Source organism: Pan paniscus, chromosome 2 (assembly GCF_029289425.2).
Source record: "Pan paniscus chromosome 2, NHGRI_mPanPan1-v2.0_pri, whole genome shotgun sequence".
Classification (NCBI taxonomy): domain Eukaryota; kingdom Metazoa; phylum Chordata; class Mammalia; order Primates; family Hominidae; genus Pan; species Pan paniscus.
Window position 1 is genome coordinate 182,132,041 of NC_085926.1, and position 13,034 is coordinate 182,145,074.

Consider the following 13,034-nt stretch of genomic DNA (forward strand, 5'->3'; position numbering starts at 1 on the left):
GCGGGCGGGGCGCGGTGGAGGCGGGGCGGGCACTGGCCAGGGGAAAGAGGCGGGGCCGGGGGCAGGAGCGCGCCCAGCTACCCCCGGAACAGAGGCAGCTGGAGTGGGAGGTTCCCGCACTGTGGCGGGGAATGGCCAGCACGTGGGTCTTGGGGAATAGTACCAGCCAACCCGGCTGGGACCTGGCGGGGAGGGGCGGGACCGAAGGGGGGTGGGATCGAGCCTGGTACTGGAGGAGCTTGGGGGAGGGTCTGACCCCTAGGCTGGGAGAGGCGTGCAAGGGGGACTGGGAGCAGGGGGGCAAAAGCTGGCCGGGCGCGTTGGGGCGGGAAGGCGGCCGCAGGGCTGGCAATGGAAAGCGGGGAGCGGGAAATGCGCGGGGAGGAGACTCGGGTACAGGGTGACTGGGGAAGGCACGAACCCACAGCGCGGGAAGAGCTCGGGCCAGTGGGATGGTGCCCTTGCCGCTGACGCGCTCTTGTACTAGTTGCTCTGGTCTTAAGTAGATCGTCAGGGTCCGTGCGTCTCTGAGTGCCGGTCTGTGTCTCTGTCTCCGCCTTTGTATGTGTCAGTCCATCTCTAAGTGTCTGTATCTCTGTCTCTGTGCCCCGTATCTCTTTCGCTGTGTTATGGCCTTTGTCTATGCCTGTCCCTTAAGTGTCTGCCTTTCTCCATCTATCTCCATTCTTGACTCCTGTATCTCTGTGCCACAGTGTCTCCGTCTCCTGAATCTGGGTATTTCAGTCTCTCCTAGGAGGGGTCTATAGTAACTGGGCCGACGCGCGCACACCAGGGCAGACACCCCCAGCCCTAGTCCGGTGGCTGGAGCCCCCCGCGGCTCTGGAGTGGTGCGCTCGCAGTGTAGGAGGAATGAATGGCGGCGTCGCGGGGGGCGCCCTGGCTGCGGGTGACGCGGGGAAGCTCGGAGCACCTGAGGACGCGGAGCGCGCCAGTGTGTGCCCCGAGGGAGTGCGGTAGAGATGGAGGGTGCCCCCCGCCCTCGTTGCTTTGGACCACGGGTGAGTTCTCGCTTCACCGACGGGAACATGCCCTCTTCTCCCCTTGCCTCCCGCCCCCACAACCCCCGCCCTGGCTGGCCGTCACCCGCGGCGTCACCTGCTTGCCAGCGCGCAGGAGCTCTGGCGCAATCACTGGCCTTGGGGAGGAGGGGGTGTCTCACATGCGGCGACAGTGACGGCAGCGCTGATAACTGTAAGTTCATTCCACACTCCAGGCGAACGCGCTTTCCTTCCTTAATCTGGCCAAATTACCAAATCACACAGCTGGTGAGGCTGCCTTGTAGTGGGTCTCCTTCCAACACTTCCTCGCCAGGTGTTAATACCGGAGACACAGGGACAAACGCAATGGTGGCTGCCCAGGGAACTGGATGGGGTGGGGGGCGGTATGCCACAGGATACCTTGATGCCAGCCTCACTCAAGGGCCCAGGCCTGGGGGCCCATCACTATGAAGCCCTCCTCTGCTCTGTCCTAGTCTCCGGGATGAGGGCCACAGCTGGAGGTGGAGGCCCAGCCTGGAGTGAGAGGAGCCCTGAAACTGGAAGGACAATAAAGGCGGAAGACTGGGGTCACTGGAAGAGAGTCCAGAAAATTCCACATCCACTGGAAGTTGTCCAGTAATGGGTTCCAATCCTGACTCCCACTTTCTCAGTGACCTTGAACTGAAGGACCCATAATCATGGTTTTAAAAAATTAATTCGTTTGTACTTAAAACATTTTAGGAGGCCGGGCTCAGTGGCTCACGCCTGCAATACCAGCACTTTGGGAGGCGAGGTGGGTGGATCACCTGAGGTCAGGAGTTCAAGACCAGCCTGATCAACATGGCAAAACCCCGTCTCTACTAAAAATACAAAAAAAATTAGCCAGGTGTGGCACACACCTGCAGTCCCAGCTACTTGGGAGGCTGAGGCACAAGAACCGCTTGACCTAGGGTGGCAAAGGTGGCAGTTGGCGGACATTGGGCCATTGCACTCCAGCCTGGGCGACAAAGCGAGGCGAGACTCCGTCTCAATAAAAGAAAGAAAGAGAGAGAGAGAGAGAGAGAGAGAGAGAAAGGAAGGAAGGAAAAAAATTTTAGGAAAATTAAGAAAATCACATAACATCTTTTTTTTTTTTTTTTTGACACGGAGTCTTGCTCCGTTGCCCAGGCTGGAGTGCAATGGCGCGATCTTGGCTCACCATAACCTCTACCTCCAAGGTTCAAGCGATTCTCCTGCCTCAGCCTCCCGAGTAGCTAGGACTACAGGCACACGCCACCATGCCCAGTTTTTTTTTTTTTTTTTTTTTGAGACGGAGTCTCACTCTGTCGCCAGGCTGGAGTGCAGTGGCGCCATCTCAGCTCACTGCAACCTCCCCCTCCTGTGTTCAAGTGATTCTCATGCCTCAGCCTCCTGGGTAGCTGGGACTACAAGTGCGTGCCACCACTCCCAGCTAATTTTTGTATTTTTAGTAGAGACAGTGTTTCACCATGTTGGCCAGGATGGTCTCAATCTCTTGACCTCGTGATCCGCCCACTCGGCCTCCCAAAGTATTGAGATTACAGGTGTGAGCCACTGCGCCCTGCCAGTCTTTGTATTTTTAGTAGAGATGGGGTTTCACTATGTTGGCCAGGCTGGTCTTGAACTCCTGACCTCGCGATCTGCCCGCCTTGGCCTCCCAAAGTGCTGGGATTATAGGCATGAGCCACCACACCCGGCCTTATAACTATATATATACATATCCTTCTAGTCTTTTCACCATGTGTCTGCATGATATGATACCTCTGTAAGCCCCATGTTCTAGTCTGAAGCATGGGGATGATAAAACCTACTTATTAAGGAACGTTTTGCTGGGCAACATTCATGGCTCACACCTGTGAATTCCGCCACTCAGAAGGCTGAAGCAGAAGGATCGCTTGAAGCCAGGAGTTGGAGACCAGGCTGGACAACATAACTAGGCCCCATCTCTAAATAAATAAGTAAATAAATAAGCAAGCCGGGTATGGTGGTACACACCTGTGGTCCCAGCTACTTGCAAGGCTGTGGTAGAAGGATCACCTGGGCACAGGAGTTTGAGGCTGCAGTGAGCCATAATGGTGCCACTGCACTCTGGCCTGGGTGACAGAGCAAGACCCTGACTCAAAAAAAAAAAAAGAAAAGGACAGTTTTGTAGATGAAACTGTCCTGGGGTAAAGTGGGTTGTCTCAGGAGGTAGTGAGCTGCCCCTCACCTAAAATGCCAAAGAAGAGGCATGAGGGTTCTTGCCAAGGATGAGATAAGAGCATTGTGTGAGGAATTGAAACAATTCTTCTTTCTCTCTGCACAATGAGGGAGATTGGAAAAATGACAGTTTAATCCAGAATTCACTTGGTTACCTTCTTCTTAAATAATTATATTCCCGTCCCTGCCGTGCCTGCTGGATCATGGTTAAAGCAAAAGTCCTAAGTACAAACCTGTGGACTATTACGATATATAAGCTTCAGCTATGTTGTAAAAATGTGGGGATTTCTTTAAATTCTGCTCCTCTCTTTAAAATTCTTATATTCTGCTTCCTTCCCATGAGAGGAAAATACATTTTCTCTAAAATGAAATAAAGCTTGTATAGAGTTGCGTGACAGTGCATTGAGTATCTCAATTGGAAGTCCCTCAAACCCAGTATACTTGCTCCACGTGCTCTACACAGATAACATGCCTTTTGACAATTGAGTATTAGTGACACTTTTAGTCAAGTGGAAACTGTAGACCCCTGTAGTGGATTGAATAGGGACTCCCACAACAATTCAATGTTCACCTGTAACCTCAAAGTGTGACCCAGGGCCAGGTGCAGTGGCTCATGCCTGTAATCCCAGCACTTTGGGAGGCCAAGGCGGGAGGATGACTTGAGCCTAGGAGTTCAAAACCAGCCTGGGCAATATAGTGAGACGCCATCTCTACTAAAAAAAAAAAAAAAATTAGTTAGGCATGGTGGTGCATGCCTGTAGTCCCAGCTACTTGGGAGGCTGAGATAGGAGGATAACTTGGGCACAGGAGCTAGTTGACAGTGAGCTATGATTGTACCTCACTGCACTCTAGCCTGGGTGACAGAGCAAGACCCTGTCTAAAAAAAAAAAAAAGTGTGACCTTATTTGGAAGTAGGGCTTTTGCAGATACAATTAGTTAAGATAAGGTACAGTCAGGCTAGGTGGCTCATGCCTGTAATCCCAGCACTTTGGGAGGCCCAGGTGGGTGGATCACCTGAGGTCAGGAGTTCGAGACCAGCCAGGCCAAGATGGAGAAACCCCATCTCTATTAAAAATAGCCCAGATTATGCCACTGCACTCCAGCCTCTGTGACAGAGTGAGATCCTGTCTCAAAAAATAAAATAAAATAAAATAAAATAAAATAAAATAAAATAAATAAAATATAGGCCGGGTGTGGTGGCTCATGCCTGTAATCCTAGCACTTTGGGAGGCCAAGGCAGGAAGATCCCACGAGCCCAGGAGTTGAAGACCAGCCTGGGCAACACAGGGAGACCCTGTCTTATATAGAAAGAAAAAAATAAAAAATAAATTAAGGTGGGGTTATACTGGATTATGGTGGGCCCTAAATCCCATCACCGATGTGTTTATAAGAAGAGAACAGACACACACGGAAAAAGGCCACATGAAAGACACAGAGATAGGAGTGAGGGAACTACAAGGTAAGGAAAACCAAGAATTGTTGGGAGCCACCAGCAGCTGAAAGAGGCAAGGAAGAATTCTTTACTAGAGTCTTCCAAAGGAGCTTAACCCTACCAACACCTTGATTTTGGACTTCTGGCCTCCAGAACTGTGAGAGAATAAGTTTCTGTTGTTTTAAGCCCTCGGTTTGTGGTACCTTGTTACAGCGGCCCTAAGAAACAAATACAAGCTGTTAGGAATATTTTGGGGTAAGCCGGGTGTGGTGGCTCACACCTGTAATCCCAGCACTCTGGGAGGCCAAGGCAGGTGGATCACCTGAGGTCAGGAGTTCAAGACCAGCCTGGCCAACATGGTGAAACCCCGTCTCTACTAAAAGTACAAAAATTAGCTGGGCATGGTGGTGGGCACCTGTAATCCCAGCTACTGGGGAGGCCGAGGCAGGAGGATTGCTTGAACCCGGGAGGCAGAGGTAGCAGTGAGCCAAGATCGGCCACTGCACTCCAGCCTGGGTGGCAAAACAAGACTCCATCTCAAAAAACATAGGCCGGGTGTGGTGGCTTACACCTGTAATCCCAGCACTTTGGGAGGCCGAGGCGGGCGGATCATGAGGTCAGGAGATCGAGACCATCCTGGCTAACACAGTGAAATCCCATCTCTACTAAAAATACAAAAAATTAGCCAGGTGTGGTGGCAGGCTCCTGTAGTCCCAGCTACTTGGGAGGCTGAGGCAGGAGAATGGTGTGAACTCAGGAGGCAGAGCTTGCAGTGAGCTGAGATTGCACCACTGCACTCCAGCCTGGGTGACAGAGTGAGACTCCATCTCAAAAAAAAAAAATGCATATGTATATATTTTTTGGGGGGGTAGTATTTTTACTATCATTTCTCATGATCATGTTTCTCCTTCCTTAGACTCTCTCTGGGCCTTTTGGTCCTACCCTATCCACCTGATGGAAGCCCACACCATGAGGGTATTTCTAGGGCCCATTCTATTTAAAAGAAACTGATAAATTACTGTATCAGTCTGTTTTCACACTGCTGATAAATACATACCTGAGAGTGGATAATCTATACAGGAAAAAGAGTTTAATGGACTTACAGTTCCACATGACTGGGGAGGCCTCACAATCATGGCAGAGGGCAAGGAGGAGCAAGTCATGTCTTACATGGATGGCAGCAGGCAAAGTGAGAGAGTTTGTGCAGGGAAACTTTCTCTTACAGAACCATCAGATCTCATGAGACCCACCCACTATCACAAGAACAGCACAGGACAGACCTGCCCCCATGATTCAATCACCTCCCACCAGGTCCCTCCTACAACACATGGGAAGTCAAGATGAGATTTGGGTGGGGACACAGCCAAACTATATCAATTACCAAAAAAAGAATGAGAAAGATCTATGTGAACAGACATGGTAAAATCCTCAAGACCTGCCAAAATGTCACCAAATAACAAGTTTAGAGTAGAATTTTACATATGTGGGAAAAGTACACATACATACATATGTATACACACCTACATTCACATATATACATACAGTATATGTAGGAACATAAATGCACATAAAAGAAAGATCTGGGCAGGCTCAGTAGCTCACACCTTTAATCCCAGCACTTTGGGAGGCTGAGGCAGGTAGATTGCTTGGGCTCAGGAGTTTGAGACCAGCCTGGGCAACATGGCAAAACCCCATCTTTATTAAAAATACAAAAATTAGCCAAGCATGGTGGTGAGCACATATATTTTCAGATGCTCAGGAGGCAGGAGGATTGCTTAAGCCCAGGAGGTAGACGTTGCAGTGAGCTGAGATTGTGCCACTGCACTCTAGCCTGGGCGACAGAGTGAGAACATGTCTCAAAAAAAAAAGAAAAAAAGAAAGAAAGAAAGAAAGATTTGGAAAGATACATACCAAAACGCAAATGATAGTTATCTCTGAGGATGGTACCAGGATCCCAACAGAATGAATTTCATCTTTTATTCAATATAATTCTAGAGTATATTACATTTGCAATAAAAACGTTTAAATATATTTTACATTTTATTATTTAATTTTCTTTATTATTATTATTATTTTTGAGACAGCGTCTCAGTTCCATCACCCAAGTTGGAGTGCAGTAGCATGATCTTGGTTCACCGCAGCCTCAACTTCCATGGCTTAGGTGATCCTCTACCACATCTGGCTAATCTTTGTGTATTTTTAGTAGAGACGGGGTTTCACTATGTTGCCCAGGCTGGTCCTAAACTCCTGGGCTCAAGCGAACCTCCAGTCTTGGCCTCCCAAAATGCTAGGATTACAGGCATGAGCCACTGAGCCCGGCCTTAATATATTTTTTTAAGGGCTTAAAACCAGTGATATAGCACATTTATCAAACATTATACTCTAGCCGCAGACAAATTAGTTGCCTTTGAAAGGAAAATATTGGGCTGGGTGCAGTGGCTCACACCTGTAATCCCAGCACTTTGGAAGGCTGAGGCTGGTGGATCACCTGAGGTCAGGAGTTCAAGACCAGCCTGGCCAACATGGTGAAACCCCATCTCTACTAAAAATACAAAAATTAGCCAGGTGTGGTGGCGGGCACTTGTAATCCCAGCTACTCTGGAGGCTGAGGCAGAAGAATCGCTTGAGCCCAAGAGGCAGAGGTTGTAGTAAGCCAAGATTGTGCCATTGCACTCCAGCCTGGGTGACAAGAGTGAAACTCCATCTCAAAAAAAAAAAAAAAAAAAAAGGAAAATAGTGTAGCAGTTAAGAACATGAAGCTTAGATTCAAATCCAGGCTCTGCCCTCTACCTGCTTGTAACTTTGGACAAGTTATTAAACTTCTCTGTGTCTTAGGTTCCTCATCTCTAAAATATGGACAATGATATTGGTAGAACCCATCTTATAGGCTATCGCAAGGATTAAATAAGTTAACATATATATAAACTGCTTAGGTAAATGTTGGACTATAGAAATGTTATTATTATACAGAAAAACATAAAGAAAAAATAATGCCATCGCTAGATATATTTATTATTAATATTTTGTTTTATGTATTCCTAATCTTTTTTGCTTTTTTTGTTTGGTTGGTTTGTTTTTCTTGTTTTCTTGTTTTTTTTTTTTTTTTTTTTTTTTTTGCGACAGAGTCTCGCTCTGTCGCCCAGGCTGGAGTACAGTGGCGTGATCTCGGCTCACTGCAACCTCTGCCTTCTGGGTTCATGCCATTCTCCTGCCTCAGCCTCCCGAGTAGCTAGGATTACAGGTGCCTGCCACCACGCCTGGCTAATTTTTTGTGTTTTTAGTAGAGACAGGGTTTCACTATGTGGGCCAGGCTGGTCTCGAGCTCCTGACCTCGTGATCTGCCCGCCTCGGCCTCCCAAAGTGCTGGGATTACAGGCATGAGCCACCATGCCCGGCCTTGTTTGATTTTTGAGATAGGGTCTCACTCTGTCATCCCTTCTGGAGTGCAGTGGCACAATCATAGCTCACTGCACCCTCAATTTTCCAGGCTAAAGTGATCCTCCCTCCTCAGCCCCCTGAGTAGCTGGGACTACAGGTGCATGCCATCATGCCCAGCTAATTTTTTTTTTGATTTTTAATAGAGATGAGGTCTCACTATGTTGCCCAGGTCTCGAGCTCCTGAGCTCAAGCAATCCTCCTGCCTTGGCCTCCCAAAATGCTGGTATTACAGGCATGAGCCACTGTGCCTGGCAATTCCAATTTTTTTTTTTAAACTATGCTTTTATACCTTCTGCTTAACAAAAATGAGATTTTGTAACCCTTTTTCTCCTCCACTTAACTGTATGTGGGGAACATTTTCCCACAGCATAAACTCTTCTTGTCTATCATTTGTAAATGTTGCGTAGCATCTCATTGTATGGATGTTTAATTCAACAAGCCCTCTACTCTTGAACATTGAATTCCCTCCTAATTTTTTATTATTATAAATAGTGCTGTGATGAACAAATGTTGTAGGAAAAAAATGGCCAAACTATTTTGTACCTCCTCCAATCAAGAAGTAGCATCTATTTCTCCAGCCCTGAATGGGCTTGATCATGTGACTTGCTTTGCCCAATGTGGACGTTGGTAAATGTGTTGCAAGCAGAGGCTTGAAAAAAGTGTTTATGGCCAGGCACGTTGGCTCACCCCTGTAATCCCAGCACTTTAGGAGGCCAAGGCGGGTGGATCACCTGAGGTCAGGAGTTCGAGACCAGCCTGGCCAACATGGACAAACTCTGTCTCTACTAAAAACACATAATTAGGCATGGTAGCACATGCCTGTAATCCCAGCTACTCGGGAGGCTGACACAGGACAATCACTTGAACCCGGAGGCAGAGGTTGCGGTGAGCCAAGATCGCACCATTGCACTCCAGCCTGGGCAACAAGAGCGAAACTCTGTGTCAAAAAAAAAAAAGTGTTTATGGCCGGGCGCAGTGGCTCACGCCTGTAATCCCAGCACTTTGGGAGGCCAAGGCTGGCGGATCACGAGGTCAGGAGATCGAGACCATCCTGGCTAACATGGTGAAACCCCGTCTCTACTGAAAATACAAAAAATTAGCCTGGCGTGGTGGCGGGCGCCTGTAGTCCTAGCTACTCCAGAGGCTGAGGCAGGAGAATGGTGTGAACCCAGGAGGCGGAGCTTGCAGTGAGCCGAGATCGCGCCACTGCACTCCAGCCTGGGTGACAGAGCAAGACTCCATCTCAAAAAAAAAAAAAAAAAAAAAGTGTTTATGTACTGGGGCTTGCCCCTTCTTTGTTGCTGAGAATCTTAAGGCCACCATATGAAGAAGCCTGGGCAAGCCTACTGGAAGAGGAGATAATACACAGAGACACTGTTCAGGCATCCCAGCTGAAGCCCAAAAATGTAAATGAAGCTATTCTAGACCATGCTAAACCATCCAGCTCCTGCTGTGCTGGCCAATCCCAAAGAATCACAGAACATGAGAAATAATCAATGTTTGTTATTTTAATCCAGTTTGAGATGATTTGTTACACAACAAAAGCTAATTGATAAAACTATCCCATGGATAATGATTATTTCCTGGAACAATTTCCTGGAAGTAAATTTTCTGGGTCAAAGAGTATGTACACTTTTATACCTTTTGATTCATATTGCCAAAAAGGTTGTATCAACTTTTAAGCTACCAGCAATGTATGAGTGTTCATATCTTCCATCTTTATCTATACTGGACTTTGATGTTTCTTTTGTTTTTGAGATGGAGTCTTGCTCTATCGCCCAGGCTGCAGTGCAGTGGCGCCATCTTAGCTCACTGCAACCTCCATCTCCCAGATTCAAGCAATTCTCCTGCCTCAGCCTCTGGCGTAGCTGGGATTACAGGCACCTGTCACCATGCCCGGCTAATTTTTGTATTTTTAGTAGAGACTGGGTTTCACCATGTTGGCCAGGTTGGTCTCAAACTCCTGACCTCAGGTGATCCACCCACCTTAGCCTCCCAAAGTGCTGGGATTACAGGCATGAGCACCACACTGGGCCTCATTGATGTTTCTTGTTATCTTCATGACTACATTGTGTTTGTAAATTTAACACACAAGCCATTGTCCATTCCCTCTCAATTCACAATCAATTTAGACCAAAAAAAAAAAAAAAGACTATCCATGTAGGAAGAAAGACCAAAAAAAGATTATCTATGTAGGAAAAAAGATCAAAAAAAGATTATCCATGTAGGAAAGGAAGAGTAGAAAAGAGAGAGAGAAAATAGGAGAATAAGAGAGAAACAGAGTCAAAGATGAAAAATGCAGAGAAAGAAAATAGAAATATAAAATAGAGCAACCTCCAAGACTCTTATACATAGGGTATTTAACATGTAGTCAGAAATAGTTATGGGGGGCTGGGCGTGGTGGCTCAGGCCTACAGCACTTTGGGAAGCCAACGCAGGAGGATTACTTGAGCTCAGGAGTTTGAGACCAAATTGGGCAACACAGTGAGACCTCATCTGTATGAAAAAAAAAAAAAGGCCAGGTGTGATGGAATGCACCTGTAGTCCCAGCTACTTGGGAGGCTGAGGTGGGAGGATCGCTTGAGCATAGGAGGTTGAGGCTGCAGGGAGCTCTGATAATGCCAGCCTGGGTGATAGAGCAAACACTGTCTCTAAAAATTGGAAGGAAGGAAGGAAGGGAGGGAGGAAGGAAGGAAGGAAGGAAGGGAGGAAGGGAGGAAGGAAAGGGGAGGGGAGGGGAGGGGAGGGGGCGATGGTTATGGGTCTCAAAATAATTTGGGTCATGAAAGAGACTTGAAAAGAAAATGTCCATTTAGGCCAAGCCTAGTGCATCTGAGAGCAGTGTAAAAATAGGTAACAGGCTCTATCATATGTGGTTGCATTTAATTCTCACAGCAACTCTCTGAGACAGGGGTGATTATTCCCATTTTATAGATGAGAAAAATTAACAGTCAGAGCTTTGAAGTAACTTGATAAAGATGATACAGCTGATAAAGAATTGAGCCCAAATTTGAGCCCAAGTCTGCCTGTCTTGGAAATTTATGTATTTCCACTTATTCTTCCTAGAAGGGATGTAGCAAAACACTAGCAACTAATGCAGGGAGGAAGTGTAGCCACCTTTTGATTCATATTGCTAAACTGCGCTCCAGAAAGGAACCATACTCCCTGGGTTTGAATCCCAGCTCTGCCACTTACAACCTGTATAATTCTGAGTGTTTCTATGTCTCAGTTTCCTCATCTGTAGAATGGCTTCGTAAGTGTCATGAGTGCATAAGATGTAAACCACTTAGAGCAGTGGCTGCCACATAGTAAAGTGCTGTCTAAACTTGCTATTTGTAGTATGCTGTTGCAGCGACCCTGGGAATATTTCTAATGATCCTGTTGCCAGGTGGCCCATACGTAGTAGCTTTCATTATGCAATCATGCACCACATAACAACCTTTATGTCAATGATGGACTGCATGTATAATAACAGTGGTTTCACAAGATTATAATGCTGTAAGCCAGGCTCAGTGGCTCACGTCTGTAATCCCAGCACTTTGGGAGGCCAAGGTGAGTGGATCACTTGAGGTCAGGCATTGAAGACCAGCCCGGCCAACATGGTGAAATCCCGTCTCTACTAAAAATACAGAAATTAGCTAGGTGTGGTGGTGCGTGCCTGTAGTCCCAGCTACTCGGGAGGCTGAGGCAGGAGAATCGCTTGAACCCAGGAGGCGGAGGTTGCAGTGAGCCAAAATCGTGCCACTGCACTCTAGCTTGGCGACAGAGCGAGACTCCGTCTCAAAACAAACAAACAAACAAACAAACAAACAAACAAAAAAAACCACATTGCCCATTATGTGTCATGCACTGTCCCATATACTTTACAAGTACTATTTCATTTAATTCTCACAACTAGCCTTTGAAGTAGGTATTAGTCTTTTTTTTTTTTTTTTTTGAGACAGGGTTTTGCTCTTGTTGCCCAGGCTGGAGTGCAGTGGCACGATCTCGGCTCAATGCAACCTCCACCTCCTGGGTTCAAGCAATTCTCCTGTCTCAGCCTCCCGAGTAGCTGGGATTACAGGCGTGTGCCACCACACCCAGCTAATTTTTTGTGTTTTTAGTAGAGACAGGGTTTTATCATGTTGGCCTGGCTGGTCTTGACCTCCTGACCTCAGGTGATCCACCCACCTCGACCTCCCAAAGTGCTGGGATTACAGGCATGAGCCACCGTGTGTGGCCTGAAGTAGGTATTCTCATTTCCATTTTACAAATGAGGAAACAGAGTCTGGATCCAGAATCTTTTATCCTTACTGTACTGTACTGTCTCCTGTTTGAGAACCATGCAATTTTGGGGTGCAAAATGCCAACAAAAGCAAATGCAACACTTCTCAGCCTGCTTCATTTATCATCTACTCTTTCTCAGCCGCAAGAACATTCTGCATTAGATCCACTGCAGCAAGTTGTCTGAGAACTGAGGTCAGCGTCAATAAATGGATTATGGGCCAGGCATGGTGACTTACGCCTGTAATCCCAGCACACTGGGATGCCGAGGTGGGAGAATTGCTTAAGGCCTGGAGTTCAAGACCAGCCTGGGCAAGATGGTGAGACCCCGTTTCTATAAAAAATTTTTAAAAATTAGCCAGGCACAGTGGCACGTGTCTGTAGTCCCAGCTACTAGGGAGGCTCAGGTGGGAGAATTGCTTGAGCCTAGGAATTTGAGGCTGCAGTGAGTTATGACCATGCCACTGCACTCCAGCCTGAGCAACAAAGTGAGACACCCTTCTCTTATTTTATTTATTTATTTTTTTGAGACGAAGTTTTGCTCTTTGTTGCCCAGGCTGGAGTGCAGTGGCATGATCTCAGCTCATTGCAACCTCCACCCCCCTGGGTTCAAGCGATTCTCGTCTCAGCCTCCCAAGTAGCTGGGATTACAGGCACCCGCCACCATGCCTGGCTAATTTTTGTAT

General features: G+C 47.3%; 1 long non-coding RNA gene across 2 annotated transcripts; it reads left to right on the plus strand.

Annotated features, from left to right (window-relative positions):
- Window positions 1-24: 24 nt before the first annotated feature.
- LOC129397480 (uncharacterized) lies at window positions 25-7,522 on the plus strand. Of its 2 annotated transcripts, XR_008624950.2 has the most exons (3): window positions 25-142; window positions 745-1,019; window positions 1,493-7,522. It is a non-coding gene; the product is annotated as an uncharacterized LOC129397480 (long non-coding RNA). The 2 variants fall into 2 exon arrangements; XR_010111480.1 differs by lacking the exon at window positions 25-142 and having other exon boundaries at window positions 193-1,019.
- The last annotated feature ends 5,512 nt before the right edge of the window (window positions 7,523-13,034 follow it).